The sequence below is a fragment of the Gorilla gorilla genome, chromosome 23 (assembly GCF_029281585.2).
Source record: "Gorilla gorilla gorilla isolate KB3781 chromosome 23, NHGRI_mGorGor1-v2.1_pri, whole genome shotgun sequence".
NCBI classification, from domain to species: Eukaryota; Metazoa; Chordata; class Mammalia; order Primates; family Hominidae; genus Gorilla; species Gorilla gorilla.
The window spans coordinates 6,499,343-6,511,014 of record NC_086018.1 but is presented as its reverse complement, the minus strand read 5'-3'; positions in this window follow the sequence as shown (position 1 = coordinate 6,511,014).

Genomic DNA, 11,672 nt, shown 5'->3' with positions numbered 1-11,672 from the left:
GCCACTGCACTCCAGCCTGGGTGACAGAGCGAGACTCTGTCTCAAAAAATATATATATATATATAATGTATATATATTTATATTTATATATTATATATAACTATATATAGTATGTAAACTTATACATATATATATTTATATATAAAAGATATACATTTTATATATATGGCCTTATTTTTCCATTCTATGGCAGAAGAGGTTGAAACCAAAAGAAAGTCAGATACTGTCTTCTGGCATTAAATATTCCAGTGCTGTCCATTATATTTGGAATCATAGGTATATGCCTCATCTCAGCCTATGTGGCAGGCGCCCCCAACAAAGTCTCACAACAACACTAAGTTGTGAGTGACTGTTATTTAAAAACGCAGCTCACAGCTCAGTGCCTCAGAAGCCGGTACTGTAGCGCCGGGTTTCCAACAAAGACATGGGATTCCAGCTGAAGCCTCTTTCCCTGTGCTTACTTAAAGGTAGTAATATTCTCAGAAAGGTTTAGGAGGTGGCTTCTTCTTTAGCAGGGAATTGCTGAAAGGAAAAATGTATGGAAAGTCATTGGGCATGAACAGCCATCTTTTCTTGCTACACACAGGTCACATGTGCAAATTTTTGGGGAGTTCGTATAAAACAAGTGATGGAAATTTGGGCTCTGACATCAGTGAGCTTATTTCACTCAGACTCCAGTTGACCATATTGGTTCCGACCAATTTTAGCCAGTTTTTAGAAGTCTCATAAGTGGAATAAATTTCAGTCTTTCAACAAGTTGTATCTTTTCTTATCTGCCATTCTGCAAACTGAAGAATTTCTGCTAGTCATTGCTTTAACTCTTTGGGGACCTGGTTCTAGTTTCTGTCAAAGAGAATACAACAAATGTGATAGGTTATCACTTCTGACTTAGTTCAGGCTTCTATACCAAAAAACATAGACTAGGCAACTTATAAACAAAAGTCTTTAGTTCTGCAGGCTAGAAATCTGAGATTGGGCTTCCAGCATGGTTAAGGTCTAGTAAGGACTCTCTTCTGAGTTTCAAACTCCAGACTTCAGGTTGTATTCTCATTTAGCAGAGAGAGGGAGAGACAGCCTTCTGCAGTTTCTTTTACAAAACCAGTAATCTCTATCACGAGGGCCTCATGCTTAGGACTTAATTACCTCTGACCTGCTAAGGCCATTATACTGGGGATTAAGGTTCTGGAATGTGAATATGGTGGGGAATCACATAGTCTATTGCAACTTCCAAAGTTATATTTCTAAAACAGCTATTATTTTCCTCTTACTTGCTCTGTCCTGTGCTTCCTCTCTCAATCTCTCTGTCTCCCTTTCTCTTTTTCTGTGCATATGTCTGTCTATCTCTTTCATTTTCCATCTCTCCATTGTATTCTTCAAGATGAGGAAGCAATCTCCAGTGTCCTAAGATGCTCTAGGTACAGACCCACATGAGAGAGAACTGATGAAATGCCCAGGACAATCAAGAGGAAGAAATTGGGGTTCTCAGTTCACACTGAATCTTGCCAATTTCCATGAGGCAGATTGGAGGCTGATCTCTCCCCAAATTCAGCTTCAGTTGAAATCACAGCCCCAGCCTCATAGGAGACCTTGAGGCAGAGGCACCCAACTAAGCTATATCGAGATTCTGGTTCACAAAAATTGTGAGATAGTATTTGTTGTCAAAATGTGCTAAAATTCAGGGCAATGTTTTCAGAGAGGGGCAAATGACTAACCTCCTCTTTCAGTCCCCAGGGTCCTCCCTGCCCTCTGTTCCTTTCTTTCTCAGGCTGCCTGCAGTCACACTTGTCCCTTTATAACCTCCTCTGCTGAACTGACTTGTGCCTCTGAGTCTTTTCACAAAGAGTGGCTTTTCCCTGAAACACTTTCCACACCTGCACAGTTGTCATTCTGGTCACAACATAATGTCAGCTCAGTGAGGCATTCATGTCCCCTCCAGGCAACCTCTCCCCAGCCCTCCCTCCCAACATTCTACTTTACTTCCATTATAAAATGCTCTTTTCTTTCGCATGTACTTGCATTAGTGTTTTTGTCCCGCAGTCCTCAGACTGTGGGCTCCCCGCGGGGATACAGGGATAACATAATCATTTTTGGTACCACATGGTGAACCTACCAAGGTAGCTGCCACAGGGTGAGTGCTAGGGGAAGAGCCGCTGAGTAAAATAACATGGAAAATCACAAAGTCCTTCCTGCTTTCGGTCACCCAATAATGTGGAGATCAAGAATGATAACAGGAGGTGCAGGACCTCAGCGTGACTGTCCCCCTGGCTCCAGCTGCTCCAGGAAAGCCCAGCGGGCACAAGAAACACGGGGTCTGCCGCCACCTAGAGGCCTCCACTAGCACTGTAGTCCCAGGCAGAAGCATCACAAAACCGGTACCTGCACTGGGGAATTCTCAAGGCAGTGGCTCTTCAGGGACCCCTGGGGAAAAGGAGCAGTATCTGAAGGCTCCAAGGGCCATAAAAGTGACCTCGGAAGCCTCCCTTGATTCCTATTTTCCTCAGCCGCTTTGGGTGTGCTGTGCACTCATTAAACACTTTAACAGCATTCGGCGTCATTATTTTCTTCCACTTCCGAATGAGGACCTCAAGGACAACCCAAAAAACTAGTATTTTTTCTGGGCCCCACACTCCAGAGCCCAGTGCATTGTCACATTCGGCTTTATTCCAAGTCCTCATCTGCCCAAGTCTCTAGGCCTCTCTCTTCTCTGAAGGACCTCTAGAAACAGAAAAGCCTCTTCCCAGAGTCTCAAAGCACAGTGAGTTACCAATGAAAAGCCAAGGGCAGCAGACACCTATGAGTATCTAGAATCCTTGGTATTATTCCTTCTGAGTACCCCTATTTATGAGGGAGAAAACAAGGCTTTCTTTCCCGTAGCCTCTCTTTATATCACATGGGGTGGTGGGGGGAGGGCATAGCTCATTTTAGCTCCAGGTGCCCACAGAGGTGGGAGTCACAACCCCAGTCTTGTCCTCTTGAAACAGCTGCGGAGGTCCCCAGGCCTCGCAGAACCCAGGGAACCTGGAGGATCCTTCATCCCATGCTGTCAGCTCCTGGACATGTAGCTGGGGGAGTGGAGGCCTCTGCCTCATGGCAAAGCTGTCTCTACTATTTCTTCCCCTTTTGTCACTTCTCTGGTTTCCTCCTCCCTAACCTCACCTCCATGATCTCCACTTTAGAAGTTTGTGTGTGTGTGTGCGGTGTGTTTGTGTGTGCATGCCTGCACGCCTACGTGACAACATTGAAGAGTAGAAAGCCCAGGTAGAAAGTAGAGCACAAGGTTTTCCAGGACTTAGGGGCTCTCATTTCCAAAGCAAACCTGATGGTTGGGGTGCATGCAAGGCCTAGGAAGCTGGATCCCTCCCTAATACTCTGTGCTCTTGCCAATTTCTGGGATCTGGACCAGTCTTTGCCTTTTTTGGGGGTCTCAGTCTTCCTGTTGTAAAATGGAGAGTTGGTCACAAAACTGTATGAGCACATGCTCAGTGAAGACAGGATGTCATGCTCAATACCAGATAGAATATTGGGATGGGGAAAGTTTGGCCAGACTTAGGTGTCCACACGGGCTCAGGCCTCTGAACAGGGCCAGTGCAGACGAACATAAAGCATGGCACAGCCAGGTTTTCTTTCCAGGGCTACAGGATGAAACAGTGCCCCACAGGATCTGCTCTTGAGGCCGGTGCCGCAAGATTTTCCCACCTTCAACCAGCAACTGTTTGATGAATTTCATGTCCTGTGAAGCCCATGTCCACCCCCATTACAGTGAGGGGTACAGGGTACTAGACCTTTAAAATAATGTCTTTTTCCTTTCTTTTCTTTTTCTTTATTTTTTTTTTTAACTGAGTGGATGTTTCTTTTCTCTTTTTCTGTTTTGTTTGTTTTTTAACTAATTTTTAAGAGGTCTTTACAGGTCAGCTGTGGTGCCTCACACCTGTAATTTTAACACTTTGGGAGGATGAGGCTGGTGGATTATTTGAGGTCAGGAGTTCAAAACCAGCCTGGCAAACCTGGTGAAACTCCGTCTCTACTAAAGTTACAAAAAAATTAGCCTGGAATGGTGGCCCAAGCCTGTAGCCCCAGCTTCTCAGGAGGCTGAGACAGAAGAATTGCTGAAACTTGGGAGGTGGAGGTTGCAGTGAGCCGAGATTGCGCAACTGCACTCCAGACTGGGTGACAGTGAGTCTCTGTAAAAAAAAAAAAAAAAAAAGAGAGAGAGAGAGAGGGAGAGAAAAGAGAGAGAGAGGGAGAGAGTGCTCTTTATGGAACTGTGAGCCTCTTTGTAATTTCATGAGTTGAAAATGTTTATTCCAATTTTGGAATTTCTTTTCTTATTGTGGTGTTCTCTTTAAGTTTGGTTTGGATGTTATTAGTGTTTTGTTTTGCTTTGTTTCTATGTAACTTCTCCCTAAATTGATTTATAGATTTCCATTTTCACAATACAATATTTTGGCAGAAATCTTGTGGAAACTGTCTAATCAGTTTAAAAATTTAAATACATATAAAAAAATCAAAGAACTGTAAAAACTGTCCTGAAGAATGACAAAGTTTGTGAGCTTACAATGGTATATATTCAGACTTAGATTAAAGCTATAGTAATAAAAGCTATCTATGGTAGTAATGCAAAAATAGGCACAAAGAAAACTAGAAAAACTCGAGAGTCCAACTCAGACTCACACATTTGGACATTTTGTATATTACAAAAAAAGCACAGAAGAGAAGTGGAGAGAAAACAGTCTTCTTGGTAAATAGCCTTGGGTCAACCGGTTATTTATGTGAGAAAGAAATAATCCTATCTTATATTGTTAACAAATTTCAATGACAAGTGGATTTTAAATTTTAAGGTGAAAATTGAAAACAATATTTCTAGTAGATAACATAGATAAATATATCCATGACTTTGGCACAGGCCAAGATTTCTTGGGACACAAAATGCATAAATTATCAAGACAAAAATATGACAAATTGGACTTTATTAGAATTAAAACATTCTCTTCATAAAAAAAAACCTTCAGGAGAGCTGAACGGCTAGAACAAAGTGGAAATTAACATTAGTCATATACTTATGTGGCAAAAGCTTTTTATCTATATTATTTAGCTAAATCCCATCAATTAATAAACAAAGATGCAATACATTGAACAAAATTGGCAAAGATGTGACTAGGAGTTCTACATACAGAACCGAAGGGCCAAAAAGTAGATTAACATATCCACATCCTCATGCATCAGAGCAATGCATATGAAAACTACAATTGAATACCACTATGCAATAATTAACATTTTTGAAAACTGACAAAATTAAGTACTAGTGATGACGTCAACCAACTGGAACTTTCTTATCCCATTCTGTGTGCAAACTGTTACAACCACATTCAAAACCTCTTGAGTAGTATCTCCTTACATACCCGATGTACATTAGCACACCCTAGGACCCAGGAACTCTGCTACTAGGTATATACACCCAGTAGAAATGCCAGCATATTTTCCAATGCAGAAAAGTGCTCGAAGCAGCATTATTTGGTACTTTTCCAAACTGAAAAAAACTCAAATGTGCATCAATAATAAAATAAATAAATAAAACAGCTACATATTCCTTTATAAGGGGACATTATACAGATATAAAATTAATTGGAGACATACTAAAATATACAAAAATCTAACAAAGACAATTTAATTAGATTTAAAAGTCCTATCCAGAGCAATCAGCCAATAGAAAAGAAAAAGGCATACAAATAGAAAAAAAAAATTGAATTGTCTTTCTCCATTTGCAACATGAGTCACTACATAGAGAATGCTAAAGCCTCTCCAAAACTACTTTTGGGGAAAACTTGAACAGTCTCCTGAAATGGATAAGCAAGTAAAGTTTTAGGACACAAAACCAATGTACAAAAATCAGTAGCATTTCCACACACCAACAACTTCGAATTCCTTAACATCTTCTGGTTTTATTGCATTTTCAATTTCTTCCCTCAGTTAACTATACATTTTTTTCCTTTTTTCAGCTAAACTAATTTATTCTTCTGTATAATTTCACCTTGTTAATAAACCCCAGGCCAAAATGTGAGAATAAAGTATTTGCCTGCATCCTGTTTCCTAATTTTGAAAACTAGCCTAGATGAAACCTATACTTGTTCTAGGGAGTTGGCATAGACAGCATTTATTTCCGTTCTCAGCAATGATGTCAGCCAGAAGATGGAGTTCCGCATTTTCACTTTGGTTAGACAGGACTCTGGATGGTTGTGGGGGAAAAGATCCAAACTCTAAGGGAGCCAAATAGGACATTGCAAAGATTTATGCGTTTACTCCGGGAGCAATTATTGTGTTAAATTTTGTGCAAAACACTGCGCAAAGAGCAATTAAAGTGAAAATTATTAAGGCATTACCTTTACCTTGGGGAACTCACACTAGTCAGATTCTCCGAACCCCAGAACTTAACAGAAGCCTAGTAAAATCTTGTTCAGAGTGAAGAGGGGGTGGGAGCAGGAAGGTAAGTTTAAAAATTAGGCTGGTTGAATGAGATAATTACCCCTAGTAACGCAGTGGAAGTATGGATGGCTTTGGGATGGGTGAAAACAAAAGAATCTCAGCAGAGGGTGCAGATAAAAAAGGGCAGAAACACAGGAGGCTTATGCAGGAAGAGGAACGAGTTTGCTGGACTGGGGAGAGTGATAGTAAAAAGCAGAGGACAATAGGCATCTCTGGTCATCTAGGGACTATAGGATGGATTAGTTGGGGGTTACTGAATCAGTGAGGTACTTTTGAACAGTAGGATGGGTAAATAAGAGCTATATTTTGGAATAATTATGTAGCAATGGTGGTTAGGAGCAATAGAAACTCAAAGTATTACATAAATATATTTTTTCTTACTCTCCCACACTAGCCTTTCACCTTTCCTCTTAAATTGAGAAAGGAGTGGTTGCTATGATGTTTTTAAATTCTCACAGGCAAGCATTACTCTTTGCTGCCTTTTAGTAAAGGTCAGTTTTAACCAAATTAAAGAAGATTGAATGGATTTTCTGGCTCATAATGGTTGAGTACAACATCTCATACCTTCTACTAGTTTTCAGTGTAACTGAAATAACTGAGTGTCAATACTCCATGGAGGGGTGCTCCGCTTGCTAAGGCTCCCTCCTCTGGGCTAGGCCTTCTACACCAATGAGTGTCCTGCTGTGGCTGGAGCTGGAATTTGGATTGATCTCTGTGGGTCTTCCTAGCACACAATAGGTGCCCAGTTAGCATGGGCAGAATCAAGCTCCTCTCTCTCACCATTTATTTCTCCATTTGTCCCTTGTTGGGAATGGAGAGTCCTGCAACTGAGTTCAGCCCAGAGTTGAAGTTCAAATCTCAGCTGACACTTGGTGGATGTTGACTGTTTTGAGAAGAACTTGGGAGAATAAAACATTATAAAGGCCCTGGCCAGGCACGGTGACTCATGCCTGTATTCCTTGCATATTGATTGGCTGAGGAGATAAAATTGCTTGAGGTCAGGAATTTGATACCAGCCTTGTCAACATAGTGAGACCCCCATTTATACAAAAACTTGAAGCATTAAAAACATTTAGCCAGGTGTGATAGTTCCAAACTGTTGTCTCAGCAATGTTGGAGATTGAGGCAGAGGATCACTTGAGCCAGGAGTTCTAGGCTACAGGGAGCTATGATCATGCTGCTGCACTCCAACCAGGGCAACCACGCAAGAGGTTTCAAAAATAAATTTTATTATTCTTCACCCGTATAATCTCTCCGGAACTTGTGCACTATGTAGCAGAAAGAGTCAAACTCCCCAAGAGTTTGGTTCTTGCTTATGATTTGGTTTTCTGCTGCTTGGCTGCCCCCTCATTTCCCCATTTTGTATAAAATAGGAACCCCCAGGTGAAATGGAGTTTCTCCTCAGCAGAGGGTCTCACCAAGGCCCCAGGACTGGCACTTTAGGTGGAGGCTTGCCTTTCAACCTCTGAATAATAATTGATACTAAAATTGAGAAGTTTTCCAGACACCAGCTTCCTGAAAGGAGCATCCGGTCAAGACAAGATGAGGTCAGTAGCAAAGGTGACCCAGGCTGAGTGGGCTCTACATTCCTCTACTTTTCCCAAACTTCCCTCTGATATCCTCCAAACTTTCTATCTTCCCAGGACTTTCTTGCCAGGGAGTCTAATGAAGTAAAAGCTTTAAAATTGCTTTGATTTTAAAAAATAATTTTATTGATTCTTAAAAAGTACTGTTAAATATTACTGTTTTTCTTCCCCCCAGGGGCTACATGAACATAAGCTCATTTTTCACACTAGCAGCATTTAGAAATGTCTCTTCTGCAGGAACACTGATGCTCTCAAATCACACGTGGTAATTCTCTCCTCCAGGAACAAAATGCAGTCTCATCATCTGTGTAGCAGGAGTCACTGTCTAAGAGTCTCTCCAGAGAAATAAGCTACCCAGGCCGTCCAGCTGCTGGTGAGTTGCTTTGTGGTCATGAACTGGGTACATTTCCTCATCTCATGCTCATTGGCCACATTCAGGATTAATGATTCAATGCTTTTGTTGTTCCAGAAGCTGTGGTGAGTGGCTATGCAGGAGTCAGTCTTTCAGAGCTGATCTTTGCTGAGAAAGTAATAGTATTGTTCTAACAGTATATAGGATTTGCACTCAATATTTAATAATTTAGTGACAAAAATCTCTTAAATCCACATTATACTGATATAAAATAAGTTACTTATCTATTACCAAATTTACTCTTTTATTTAATATAACCCTTGGGATAACATTTTCTTTTATTCTTCCGTAAATATGCTTCACATGGATGTATCACATATTGTGTATAATTTGACACAGTGTTAATATAGTTCCCATCTATTTAGATGTTTGCACATTTATTTTATCTCAATATTTGTTCTCAGGAAGAGTATTTTTCTTCATAAACTAAATTTTCAGAAAATTTTAAATGCATTTTACTGACGTAATTATACTCAGTTTACATTGTATTTGTGTATTAAGTTACATTTTGTCCTCAAACCTGAAAATAACTTTTCAAATATGTGTAATTTTAAATTTACATGTTTTTCCCTCAGAACTTTGAAGACCATAACCTATTGGATTCTTGATCTTATTCACATATTGAGAAATATGTTTCTTTTCATTGCTTTATAATTAATTTGAATTTTATCTTAGATAGTTTTATGTGATTTTCTCTATTATGGTATTATGCTTTTAACTATTGTTTTTCTTTTGATCAGAATGCCTATAAGCTATTATAATTATTTTAATAATTATATATTTTTATTCCCTATTTGACATTCACTCCATTTTATTTATTTGAACTTGTACTTAAACAACAGTACTTATTCTAGATTTTTATGTATTTTAATTTTTCATATTGTTTATTTGTTTTATCCCTATTGGGACTTCTAAAGATTCACTTCATCATATCTTCTAATTCATAATTTCTTTTTCAATAATGTAATTTTTCTATGTGTTCTATCTTTATATTTAAAATTTTTACCTAATTATTTTTATAATATACCTTATTTTGATCTTACTTTTAAACTTTTCCTCTAATATATTTAAACATTATAACTACTTATATTATTTCTACACTATATATACAATTTGGGGATTTATTAAGATATAATGGTACAGCCTTGTTTTTCTTATAATTTTATTTCTTAATTATTTTGATCTTGATGACTTTTACGTTGTATATTTTAAAAAGAATAGTTGATTTCATTTTATTATAAATGACTGACCTCAATTGATGTGGCCATTGAAGATTCTGGGTCGAGGTATTTTATTTCAGTGAAAAGTTATCTGTAATGTTAATAATGCTCCCTTTACAGACATCTGAAAATGATTGTCAATATATTTACCTAAATTGTCCTGATTAAAACACAGGGTGTACATATGAACCACGAACTAATATGAGGATTGGTGTTAATTCCGAAATCAAACAAAGAGGAGAAATACCGCCTCCACTAACTACTCTAACCTATTTTTTCTAAACTTTTGAAAATGTAAGGATTCTAGCTTTAGATAGCGTAGTCAGATCCAAATACTCCTGCATCTATGCTGCTGTGACATTATATTCACCAATCAGACATGTTCAATTCTAACAACCTGTGCTTCCATTATTAGCAATTCCCACAGGTAGCATCAACTTCCAGCCTAATTTTTGTTTTACAGCTGTGCTTCTTTATTCTTTCCTGTAAAATTATTTATGGAGGTACATGCCTTTGAAGTTTCTCAGCATATATTGTTATTTGAGGTTGAAAAGATGAGATTATCTAAATTTTTGCCAGAAACTCTGATACCCGCATTATATCTTTGAAAACATTGGTTGTCACACTGCTGCTGACATGTGCATTTAGGAGAAGCATGTAAATGTCAGCGCTTTGCAGTCTCTGAGGGGTTGAAACAAACAATACCGGACATCTTGGCCACTGAGGCTCACATGTAGATTTTCATTCCCAGTCCAGCCATCTAGATTCAGGGGCACCTTCTTCAGGGGCTTTTGCCTGAGGTCTTCTTCAGAAACTTTTGTTCAGATCCCTGTTTCTGGAGAAGAAATGGAACTTTGATAATAATTTTTATACATTCCTATTAATACTCAATTCTTTTTAATCTTGCTCATACATTCTCCTCTACACTCTCCTACCCCTTTCAACAAAATTGCAGGCCTGTTTTTTATGAGGCTGCCACCTCGGCAGTGAGACAGTGCTCCATGTTTGTGCCCATCCATCTGACCCTTTCCTCGTGCTTTTCCATGAGGGAAAAATGGAACAATGAGGAGTCGGTGCTTGATCTGATGTTGCCTGTTGCTTACCACTATCACAGAAAGGAAGACAAAAAGGCTTAACTATTACTTTGATGTGGGCATCTTGCTTTAATTTAAAACTCTGATATTAAGCAGGTTAGCTCTTCCCAGCTCAGCTCAGCTCTTGAAATTTCATGGAAGGAATTCTGTTTTTATTGGTCTAAATTTTGTGTCATTTATATAGAAAAGGGGTAATAAAATTGCATCATATATTTAAAAATTGAATGCCTTCTGTTTTGCCATTTTACTGAAGATAAAATTTGTGTAGCCTATTGGAATTGTTAACAGTGAAGCTCCAAGTACTAATATTCAGAAAAAATAATGAATCAAAATCCAACTATTTCTCAGTAGCATTTTCTTTATTATAAACTTTCTATTTTATTGTTTGTAATTTAAAAACTTCTGTAGAAAAGAGTTTAAAATTTTCAGTTAATACAAAATTATATTTAGAATTTCTTTTTGCATAACGTTTGTTGTAAGTAGCTAATATTAATAAATTCTAATCATCAATTCTTTTCAAAGCTGCACATTAAAAAATGTGTTAATATTTGCTGCTGCCTAAAATATAATACATATTTACATAATCTGCTACTAAAAATATATAATTTTGCATAGTAATATACACATATATAAATAATCAATATACACACATCGTTTTTTCTATTCCTTACTTATATTTTATGTTTCATATTTGTATCAGAACAAACTCTTTATGTCCTACTATCATAAATGGAAATTTGCCTATTTTGCATCTTGTTATATTAAATAATCAGACATATGCTTAGCTTCCCCTAGGTTAAATTTTGTATGTAATTGTTATTAACATAAATAATCCAGAAATTATTTAAATTTTTTTAAAAAAAATTTCCAGTGCCCTCAC